Here is a 12,263-nt window from a genome sequence, read left to right on the forward strand (position 1 = left end):
CTCAGCTGTCTGGTTGTGACAGTACCCCTCCCTCTACGAGTGGACTCCGGACACTCAGAGCCCACCTTCTCAGGATGGGACCTATGGAAAGCCCTGATGAGACGAGAGGCCTTAATGTCCGTCACTGGGACCCACATACTCTCCTCAGGACCATAACCCTCCCAATGAACAAGGTACTGGAGAGAACCGCGGACAAGACGAGAATCCACAATCCTAGAGACCTGAAATTCAAGATTCCCATCAACCATAATCGGAGGAGGAGGCAAAGGCGAGGGTACAATGGGTTGAACATAAGGTTTCAATAAGGACTTATGAAAAACATTATGGATCTTCCAAGTCTGAGGAAGATCAAGACGGTAGGCAACAGGATTGATGACAGACAGGATTTTGTAAGGCCCAATAAACCTAGGACCCAACTTCCAGGAGGGAACCTTCAATTTGATATTCTTGGTAGACAACCACACCAGATCACCAACATTCAGGTCCGGACCAAGCACACGTCTCTTATCTGCCACACGCTTATATCTCTCACTCATGCTCTTTAGATTATCCTGAATCTTTTGTCCAATAGATGACAAAGACGAGGAGAATCTGTACTCATCAGGTAAACCAGAAGACCCCTCTCCCGAGAAAGTCCCAAACTGCGGATGAAACCCATATGCACCAAAAAATGGTGACTTATCAGAGGACTCCTGACGACGGTTATTTAAAGCAAACTCAGCAAGGGACAAAAAAGAACACCAATCCTCTTGATTCTCCACCACAAAACAGCGCAGATATGTCTCCAGATTCTGATTGACGCGCTCTGTCTGGCCATTCGACTGCGGGTGGAAAGCAGAAGAGAATGACAACAGAACCCCCAAGCGAGAACAGAAAGCCTTCCAGAATCTGGAAACAAACTGCGTGCCCCTATCAGAGACTATGTCTGAAGGAATACCGTGCAATTTGACAATGTGATCAATAAATGCCTGCGCCAGCGTCTTAGCATTGGGCAAACCAGGAAAAGGGATGAAATGCACCATTTTGCTAAAACGGTCCACCACCACCAGAATCACAGTCTTCCCCGAGGAACAAGGCAGGTCCGTTATGAAGTCCATGGACAGATGTGTCCAAGGACGGGAAGGAATGGGTAAGGGAAGGAGAGGACCTGATGGCCGTGAATGAGGGACTTTGGCACGAGCGCAAGTCTCGCAGGCTGCCACAAGACCCTCAACCGACTTACGAAGTGCAGGCCACCAGAATCTCCGAGCGATGAGCTCCAGTGTGGCTCTTGCCCCCGGGTGCCCAGCAAGGACCGTATCGTGGTGTTCCTTAAAAATCTTGCGTCTTAAAGCGAGAGGCACAAACAACCTCCCAGGAGGACAAAGATCAGGAGCCTCTGACTGGGCTGCCTGCACCTCTGCCTCCAATTCTGAAAAAAGAGCAGAGACCACCACCCCTTCGGCCAAAATGGGACCCAGGTCTTCAAAATTCCCGCCTCCGGGAAAACAACGTGACAGGGCATCTGCCTTCACATTCTTAACCCCAGGGCGGAACGTGACAACAAAATTAAATCTTGAAAAGAACAAAGACCATCTGGCCTGTCTCGGGTTCAGACTCTTGGCTGACTCCAAGTAGGCCAGATTTTTATGGTCAGTAAACACGGTAATAGGGTGTCTGGCTCCCTCTAGCCAATGGCGCCATTCCTCAAAAGCCAACTTGATGGCCAACAATTCCCTATCTCCCACATCGTAATTTCTCTCTGCGGAGGAGAGTTTTTTCGAGAAAAAGGCACACGGTTGCCATTTGGCAGGAGAGGAACCCTGAGACAAGACCGCACCCACACCCACCTCAGAAGCATCAACCTCAACTATGAAGGGTAAAGAAATATCAGGTTGCACCAAGATGGGAGCGGAAGCAAAACTCTCCTTGATATTAGAAAAAGCCTTACGCGCCTCTACCGACCAAGAAGAAAAATCTACCCCCTTTCTGGTCATATCAGTGAGTGGTTTAACAATAGAGGAATAATTCAAAATAAACTTCCTGTAATAATTGGCAAAGCCCAAAAAACGCATCAGCGCCTTCTGATTCTCAGGAAGCTCCCACTCAAGCACAGCGCGGACCTTCTCGGGGTCCATGCGAAAACCAGAAACGGAGAGAAGAAACCCCAGAAATTGAATTTCTGGAACCGCAAAGACACATTTTTCCAGTTTCGCATATAATTTATTCTCCCGCAGGATGAGCAAGACCTGACGTAAATGTTCCTTATGAGTTTTGAAATCAGGAGAAAAAATCAAAATGTCATCCAAATACACTAATACAAATTTTCCCATCAAATGATAAAAAATGCTGTTCCCGAAATGCTGAAAAACGGCTGGGGCATTCATCAAACCAAAAGGCATAACCAAATTTTCAAAATGGCCCTCAGGGGTATTGAAGGCCGTCTTCCATTCGTCTCCTTCTCTGACCCTGACCAGGTTGTATGCCCCTCTTAGATCTAATTTGGAAAAGACTTTAGCCCCAACAACCTGGTTAAACAGGTCCGGGATCAGAGGAAGCGGATAAGGGTCACGAATAGTGATACTGTTCAGCTCCCTGAAATCCAGACAAGGTCTTAAAGAACCATCTTTTTTCTTAACAAAGAAAAAAACAGCGGCAACAGGTGACTTCGAGGGTCGTATGTGTCCTTTTCTCAGACTCTCAGAGATATAAGCACGCATAGCGATCCTTTCAGGTTGGGAAAGATTGTATAAACGAGATTTAGGCAGCTTGGCGCCTGGGATGAGATTAATAGGGCAATCATACTCCCTGTGCGGAGGCAAATCCTGAACTCCACTCTCAGAGAAGACATCCAAAAATTCAGAGAGAAAAGATGGTACAGTCTTAGTAGCAACCTCAGAAACAGATGTCGTGAGGCAATTCTCTCTGCAAAAGTCACTCCAACCATTTATTTGCCTCGCTTGCCAATCAATGGTGGGGTTATGTTTAGTGAGCCAGGGTAGCCCCAACACTAGAGGAGTAGGCAAACTGCTAAGGACGAAACATGACACATCCTCAACATGAGCATCACTGACAATTAAACGGATATTGTGAACTATGCCCTTTAATGATTTCTGAGAAAGTGGAGCGGAATCAATAGCAAAAACAGGTATATCCTTTCCCAAAGTGCGCACCTGGAAACCATGAGTTATCGCAAATTGATTATCAATGAGATTGACAGCTGCTCCTCTATCCACAAAAATCTCACAAAAAATGCTCTTGCTCTCTAGCGCCACCCTAGCAGGCAGGACAAAACGGGAACTACAAGCAAACGGAAAACCTTCAATTTCCACCTCAACCCTGCCAATAGTAACAGACGGAACATTTTTAAAAGATTTTTTCCTGTTTGTTTCTTTATTACTCCCAGAGAACTGCCTGAATGTCCTAGAGGGACAAATATTTGCCAAATGATTTATACCTCCACAACAAAAACAAACCCTCCCATGCGAGCTGAATCTTCTATTGTCAGAAGCAATCAACCCCAGCTGCATGGGCTCTTGCTCAGAAGGGGCTGACAGCGACTGAGACCCCTGCGCACAGAATGGGACCGCTGCACTGTCCTGGGACTGAGTATGACAGGAAGGAGAGATCTCTCCTCTCTCTCTAAGACGCCTGTCAATACGAACGGCCTGAGACATAGCACAGTCCAAGGAAATAGGCCTTTCATGAAAGGCAAATGCATCTTTCAATCCCTCTGAAAGACCATGGCAAAATTTACTTCGGAGTGCAGCATCATTCCAACCAGTATCAGCTGCCCATCTCCGAAATTCTGAGCAGTATATCTCTGCGGATTGTTTACCCTGGCATAATAGACGTAGTCTAGACTCAGCCAGAGCAATACGATCCGGATCATCATATATCTGACCCAGGGCTAAAAAGAATTCATCCACTGAACGGAGGGGCCGTGCCCCCTCCGGCAGCGAAAAGGCCCAGGACTGAGCGTTACCCCTGAGCAGCGATATAATGATCCCCACCCTCCGTTCCTCATCACCAGAGGAATGGGGAAGAAGGCGAAAATGGAGTTTGCAAGCCTCCCTAAAATGCACAAAATTCTCACTACCCCCGGAAAACGTATCCGGGAGCGAGATCTTAGGCTCAAAACAAACTCCATGAACGCCATCTGAACCGGTCACTTGAAGCTGAGAAAAAGTCCTGCGGAGATCAGCTACCTCCAATGAAAGACCCTGAAGGCGTTCAGCCAAAAGTGAAACCGGATCCATGCTTGAGACGGTTTTGGCGGCTTATAATGTCACGGGCGGTGTACGGGAAACAAGACAATGCAACATGCATATATGACTCACTGGATCCAAAGCTAAGGAACCAAGGGGAGACCCCTGCACAAGACCTAGCACTTTCCCTGGCTGCTCAGCCTATGCAAAGATCCCAGAGGTGGATGTTTGCATAGCCACGTACCTCGACTATATAACCCCTGAACACCCTACAATAGTGAGGGGCCACGACCACCGGCTCCCTACACCAGACACGGAGGGAGTCAGGGTCACCTGGGATCCAGCAAACAGAAAATAACAGATAAATGTACAGCACTTAACTTTGTAGCAGACAGGAAAACAGGATAAGCATGCACACACACTCCAGGAAGAAGTATAAGCCGCCCAGTAATGCATTATGGGGCGGAATTTAAAGGGATGCAATCAGTCCAACCACATGACAGCTGAGAGAGGCTAACGAGATGAGGAACTGAACATCACAACAAAGAAACTCAAGGAGGAGGTTCTGAAAGGCTTCTGTCAGAGCTTCTCAGCTGTCTGGTTGTGACACAACCATAATGTAAAGTTTTGTGCCAAAAGGTTCCCCTATTGCCTTGTTGAGTCTTTAGTAGGGCTTTGGCTGTTGCCCTTGGGTTTCTTCCCACCTCTTCTAGGATTGCACTTTGTACTCTTGGAGTGGTCTTAACAGGACACCCACTCACAAAGTAGCAGGCAGTAGCAATAGTACAACATTTTTTTAACTCATAGATAATTTGGATTGATATACACCCAGCTCTTCAGCATTTAGTATCATTTACTAGCTATGTGCTTCTCCATACCATATCTTCTGAGGTCTTCTGAAAGTTATTTAAGGGATGGTTCACACTAAGCAATCTTTCTTGGGAAGAACAGATTTGTCAGTAGCCAAGGCTTTATGTGCCTATATTTAATCAGTAAAGCACTCGCTCTCTCTGCCTGGGATTTCAAGCTCAAACAGTGCTTTATTTGTCACAGCACATCACACTTCCAAGTAAGGCATCACTTGGCACAGTGAAGTCACGGCTTCACATCACATGTTACATCAACACAAAACAATTAATCCTTGCCTGGCTAGGCGCTCACTATACACAGGTTTTCCCTAACACACCTCTAGGTCAGTGTTCACACTGCAGTATTCAGCTTCACTCAGCCATGCGGTCAGCTTTCTAGCAATGCAACCCATTGGGGTCTCGGTCCTCCTGACGGTGACCACGTAATACACTGGGGAAATATGGTCCAGCAGTCTTCCCAACTCTGACCACATGACCACACAGAGCCTCTGCAGGCTTCCTTCTATCCTCTCAATTCCTCTTTCTCACACACACACACTGAGGATTGCTTTATCCCTCAGTGATTATCGCAACTGGCCTCACCTTGGGCCAGGGGAATACCTGTAGTAGACTGAGAGACTCCCACTACCAACCTGTCTCCCAGTCCAAAGAAATCCAGCCCATATAACAAACAAAAGATCTCCAGCAAGCTATACCTTGCTAAAGTAAAACACATCTTTGGATTTCTGCTACCTCACCCAACTAAACTGGAAAACGGGTGAGATATACACCCCCTCCACACCTCTAGTGTACACCACAGTACTTACCTACATATGCTGTTTCAGTTCTTCCGGCCAGGCTCTATTTATCCAACTGCAGCGGTAATGTGACTGCTGCAACCAATCACTGGAGTTGTCAGGTACACCTTTGAGGCCGGTCACTGGCTGCAGTGGTCATGTATTGTCAATGTGACATCACTGCTGCGGCAAGGTATATGGAGCCCAGCTGGGAGATCTGGAGCAGTGGGGCAGGATCTGACAGAGAAGTACTTACCATTTTTTTAAAAAAATTCTGGTTAATCCCCAGGGTTGACAATCTCTTTAAAGTAACTGTCAAGTCTAGAGCTCAATAATGATATGTAAGTCAGTACCTACAGGGAATGTTTACCTGCTTGTTGCTTGCCAGTTTCTTATCTCAACGTCGTAAGAACAAATCTGTGAGCTGTGATTTCAGTTTAGCTACAATGTCTACAAGGAGTCTGAGGTAGTCTGAGACATACCTTCTTGTCTCATCATTGGTTAACACCGCTGCTCTCTCCCTTCTCCTATTGGCTGTCGTGTATGAATAGAAGTCTATCACAGACACACCTGGAAGTCACTGCATGGACACTGATTCTTATTACAGGAAGGGCAAAATACTTATAAAGTACTAATACTGATACCAAGAATGATTATAAGGTAATCTCTGCACAAATACCCAGTAAAATGAGCCTTATTAGGGTACTTTCACACTAGCGGCAGGACGGATCCGACAGGCTGTTCACCCTGTCGGATCCGTCCTGTCGCTATTTCGCTGTGCCGCTGGACTGCCGCTCCGTCCCCATTGACTATAATGGGGATGGAGGCAGAACTCCGGCGCAGTGCGCAGTGAGAGGCTGCCGGACTAAAAAGTCGGACATGCAGTACTTTTAGTCCGGTGACCTCTCGCCATGCACTGCCATGCTACGCCAGAGATCAATGGGGACGGACCGGCGGCACGGCGAAATAGTGGCAGGACGGATCCGACAGGGTGAACAGCCTGTTGGATCCGTCCTGCCGCTAGTGTGAAAGTAGCCTTACACAGCCCAATGTAGCAGACGATTGTCAGTAGGGAAGTGCTTCTCCCAGCAATCGCCTGTTCGCTAGCAGAGGAGACCACTGCTATTACATGCAGCAATCTCCCCTGCAGCATAGGGAGAAGCGATTGCTATGCCATCACTTGGCCCTATGCTGTACTGCCGGCGGCAGATCGTGATTAGACACAACGATCTGCCGCCTGCAAACGATAATTTTTTAACATGTCAAACAATTTGGAGTGCCCAAAGAATGAGCGTATTACACTGCACACTGTATTATACCTCTTTTGCTGCCAAATGGCCTCCATTAAATTCAGGAAATGCAGGTTTCACATGCATGCTCAGCCCACACTATATTATTCCTCCTTTGTTGCCATTTATTGGAGGCCATTTGGCACCAGGAGAAGTACAATATAGTGTGGGTTCAGCGTGCATCTGGAACCTGCATGCCCTGAACTTAATGGAGGCCAGTATGGCACCAGCGGAGGTATTATTTAATGTTAGGTTTCTGTACTAAAGAGATCGCCTTGATGCTGGCGGACAGGCACAAATAATTTTGTACAAAATATATTTGCCAAGAATCTCACATTTATAATGTAGCATTAGTATTTGTACAGTTTCTCTAGTGAGTATGACACTATTGTATTCACTTTATTATTTGTGTTTGCAGAGTGCTGTTGTTTGTTTATGCATTCATAAATGTTACATTTTATAGGTGGCCAGTTTGTGAGAATTTTTTTTAAAGATACACCTGGTTAATAAAATAGCCAGAGATGGGCAAAGAATTGGCTTTAAGTGGTTATCCAAGAGTCAGACAGACCTCCCAGAGTGGCCAACCAGCAGTAGAGATCATACTTACCTGGTCCCCACCAGTGAGATCGGTGTTTCAAACTCTTTGGCCGACTCTTCCTCTCCCTGCCGCACTGAGATCAACATCCATGGATTGGGGGACACGTGACCACTGCAGCAAACCACAGGCCGCAGTGGTGACTGAAAGAGTATTTTCCTTCTCAATGCACCTTGATTCCGTCATTTGTCCCCGAAGACAGGCCCGGAGAACATGTCAGTGACAAATGCAGTATGATGTCAGTAACAGTTCTTTTTATTGCTTGTCATACATGGGCCTTATATACATTCATGCATACATACAAGAATAGCTGCAGCTCTCATTACAATAGTAGCAGTTCCTTATACACGCAGGCAGCTCTTATTATAATAATTCTGACTAGAATATTTTCCTTATAAAGACCGGAGGTAAATGTATATATAGTCATCCTTCAATATGATGTCACCCAACTCCTGTCCTTCATACAGATTATACAGCTAATTCTTTTTAAACCTTCAGTGACCTGCTACTCTTGCATCATGACAGCTGGTCAGTCACGTGCAGTCTGATTGGTTGCAGCATCACATGTTCCCCTGTCGATGGATGTTGATCTCCGTGCAGTGGAGAGAGGAATAGATGGCCGGGGAGCGTTAAGGCTGTATTACACAGCCTGATGTGGCAGACGACTGTCGGGAGGGAAGTGTTCCCTCCTGGCAATCGCCTGCTCGCTAGCGGAGAGACTGATGCTATTATACGCAGCAATCTCCTCCGCAGCATGGGGAGGTGCGATTACTATGCCAACGCTCATCCCCATGCTGTATAGTGGATTGGTGGTGGCAGATCGTGATTAGACACCTGCCGCCCGCAAATGATAGTGATGAGCGGCAGGAGAAATATTTGAATTCGAGATATTTAGCAAATATTTGGGTGAATATTCATCATAAATTAGCAAATTTTAAATTATTTTCTTGATTGCGATGTAATACTTGTGTTATTTGCCTCTGTTGATGTAACCTCGTTGTACACTTCGATTGTACACGAGAGAGGTATCTTGGCCGTTAAAATTATTATTTTCAGGATGTTTTTTATTTGCAGAAACGCGGAGTGGCTATGTGGTCATACGTAGCCACGTACGCAAATATTTTCATGCGGTGCTATGAGGAAGAAGTTGTCTATCTGTCCCACCACTTCAGACATATTCTGAGGTGGTAGAGATATATCGACGACATCTTCCTCATATGGACAGGTAGTGAGACTGAGTTGAATGATTTTTATGGGTTTTTGAACAATCATGATAAACATCTGCAATTCACTCAACACTTCAACACTGAGATCCAGTTTCTGGACACTAGGATTACATTGAGTGGAGGTATGCTGCACACGGAATTGTACACCAAACCCACTGACACCAATACCTTTTTATGTTATAATAGTTCCCACCCTAGGAGGATGATCCAGTCGCTTCCTTTTTCTCAATTTCTCAGGGTAAAACGTAATGTGACTGATCAGAGCAAACTCAATTTGGCCCTAGATTCCATGGACACCAAATTCTCAGATAGGGGTTATCCCCATCGGTTGTTGGTGGAACATATGGACAAGGGTCCGCAGCATGGATAGGGGAGATTTGTTGTCCAAACGGAAAACTGTTCAGAAGCCTGATAGGATTCCGTTTGTTTCAGTATACAATGAACTTAGTCCCTCCATTAACAGAATTATTAGGAAACATTGGGATATACTGGGGACTTGTTTCAAGGAAATTCCTGAGTTTAAACATCCACCGCTGTTCTCATATCGAGGCTCCAGGAACCTGTGAGATCAGCTGGTCAAGGCTGATATTAGTTCCAAGGGGGCCTCTAGACAGACTACGTTGACGCAGCTTGGGCTGGGTTGTTTTCCCTGCCTAGGTTGCGTCAATTGTAGGTATATTCGCAAAGGGAAGAAATTTATGCATTCTATCACAGGTATGACTTAGGCTACTTTCACACTTGTGTTCGGGGTTCCGCTTGTGAGTTCCGTTTGAAGGCTCTCACAAGCGGCCCCGAACGGATCCGTACAGCCCCAATGCATTCTGAGTGGATGCGGATCCGCTCAGAATGCATCTGTATGGCACCGTTTGTCCTCCGCTCAGCAGGCGGACACCCGAACGCAGCTTGCAGCGTTCGGGTGTCCGCCTGGCCGTGCGGAGGCAAACGGATCCGTCCAGACTTACAATGTAAGTCAATGGGGATGGATCTGTTTGAAGTTGACACAATATGGCTCAATTTCAAACAGATCCGTCCCCCATTGACATTTAATTTAAAGTCTGGACGGATCCGTCTGACTAACTTTCAGACGTAGAATTTTTTCTGAAATATAATGCAGACGGATCCGTTCTGAACGGATCCCATCGTCTGCATTATAGGAGCGGATCTGTCTGTGCAGACACCAGACAGATCAGCTCCAAACGCAAGTGTGAAAGTAGCCTTATGATATTATGTTTCATTTAACTTGCGACTCAAGTTTTATCATATATGTGTTGTCTTGTCCATGCAATTTACTTTACGTGGGTGAGACATCTACTGAGTTAAAAACCCGCCTCAACAATCACCGGTATAGTATCAGAAAAAAACGTCTTGACTTGCCGGTATCCAAACATTTTGCTGAGGCTGGGCACAGAGAGTGTGACTTGAGGTGTTGGATTCTTGATCACATACCCCAACCTAGACGTGGCGGTAATAGATCTAGGTTACTAAAATGCAAGGAGCTACAGTGGATACATAGGTTGGGCAGTATGGATTGAACGTGGAATATAACCTTGGGGATATTTTATGAAGTGTGGTTTGCCTCCTCGGGCTCGTGATTAGCATTTCGGTGTCCGGTGTGTACACATAGAGAATTAGAATATTTCTTGCCTTATCAATAATTTTTCCTTTTTCCCTTTTTTTTCTAGATCATTTGCACAATTGTAACAGGAGGGATAGAGAACAAAGGTCAAGTTGGACGCAGTACATCCTTCGGGAAGGAGGCATTTCTATATGCAGTGTCTATTATAGTATGCACTGCCCTGCTCGGGGAGTACCACGGGATATATGCTATATTGTTATATTAGCCTTTATGGTGTTGTTTTTTATTGTTTTGTTTTTTTATGAGTTGATGCCCCCTGTGTCACCTGCGCACCAGCTGGAGGAGATCCCTCATGAGTTTAATTATGTCCGCACAACCCTCAGGACAATACCCCTTGGATAGCCGCTTGATTTGTGGTGGCCCTTGGGATTTTTTTGGGTGGGGTGGGAGCCCTGTGATGGGGACTATCCCTACCTGTCGGCGGCTTAATACTCAGTAATAGAGCTGGTTTTAGGGAGTAGCAGTGTGGACTCGCAGAGAAAGGGCGGTTTTCCATTAACCAAGATGGCGCGTGTGTGCCTCGACCATACTGGGCATGCGCAGAATATTTAACACACCTAAGCTGCTTAGTGGTGCGGTAGCTGGGGAACGATCATGCGTCGGCAATTGCCTATGACGCATGACGTCCGTGGCTGTATGAGCTTCCCGATTGGCGCTCCTCTGAGCAGGCGCAGTGGGATATAGACAATGCCAGGATGGCACATGGATTGTGCGCCTCACCCGATTGGTATGTCTGCGCTACCTTTTCTTTTGCTCCTCCCCCTGTTTTTTAGGTCATTACTTATCACCTGACATGGTCAGTTTCTGTATATGATTAATATGTTTTTGTCACAAGATCAATATATTATGTATCACGATTGATATATATGACCATGTCCTTACTCTATATTGTACTTTGCATACATTGTATGTATTTTTTTCTATTGCATTATTTTGATACACACCCACCGGTTGGATTGGGATCATATGATTTGTATGCTGATTGTTTCACCTATATATATATATATATATATATGTCACCATTTGTATGAGTTTTCTGCTTGAAAAAGGCTCTAGTATTGAGCCAAAACGTTGCACCGCACAGGTTATTAAAGGAGTCATTTGTTCTTCATTTTCTGGACTATTTACTGGGGTAAGAAGCCTATTCCCTTAGGAGCGTGCACCCATTTTCTCAACATTTGCCGATGCCGCCATTTTTCTCAGTTTTATATATATATATATATCTATAGATCCAGAAAAAGGACGGCACTCCGGTCTTGAAAAAGTAAAATTATTCTTTAATCAACCTTGCGGTACAACGTTTCGGCTCCAATACTGAGCCTTTCTCAAGCATTTCTCAGTATTGGAGCCGAAACGTTGTACCGCAAGGTTGATTAAAGAATAATTTTACTTTTTCAAGACCGGAGTGCCGTCCTTTTTCTGGATCCATTGATTGGGGTAAGAGGTCGATTCCCCTGGAACGTGCACCCATTTTTTCTATTTGTAGTCAGTGCCGCCATTTTTCGTATTTATATATATATATATATATATATATATATTGTGGGGATCCGCTCTGGTAGGCAGTGGTAGCGAGTGCAGTATAGAGGCAACACAGAATGGTCTTGGTGTAAAACACGATGCTTTGTTTATTCACACGGTGCATACAAGTGAAAGACGGTGCAGTTCATAGGGAGGGTGGTCACACA

Source organism: Bufo gargarizans, chromosome 4 (assembly GCF_014858855.1).
Source record: "Bufo gargarizans isolate SCDJY-AF-19 chromosome 4, ASM1485885v1, whole genome shotgun sequence".
Taxonomy (NCBI): Eukaryota; Metazoa; Chordata; class Amphibia; order Anura; family Bufonidae; genus Bufo; species Bufo gargarizans.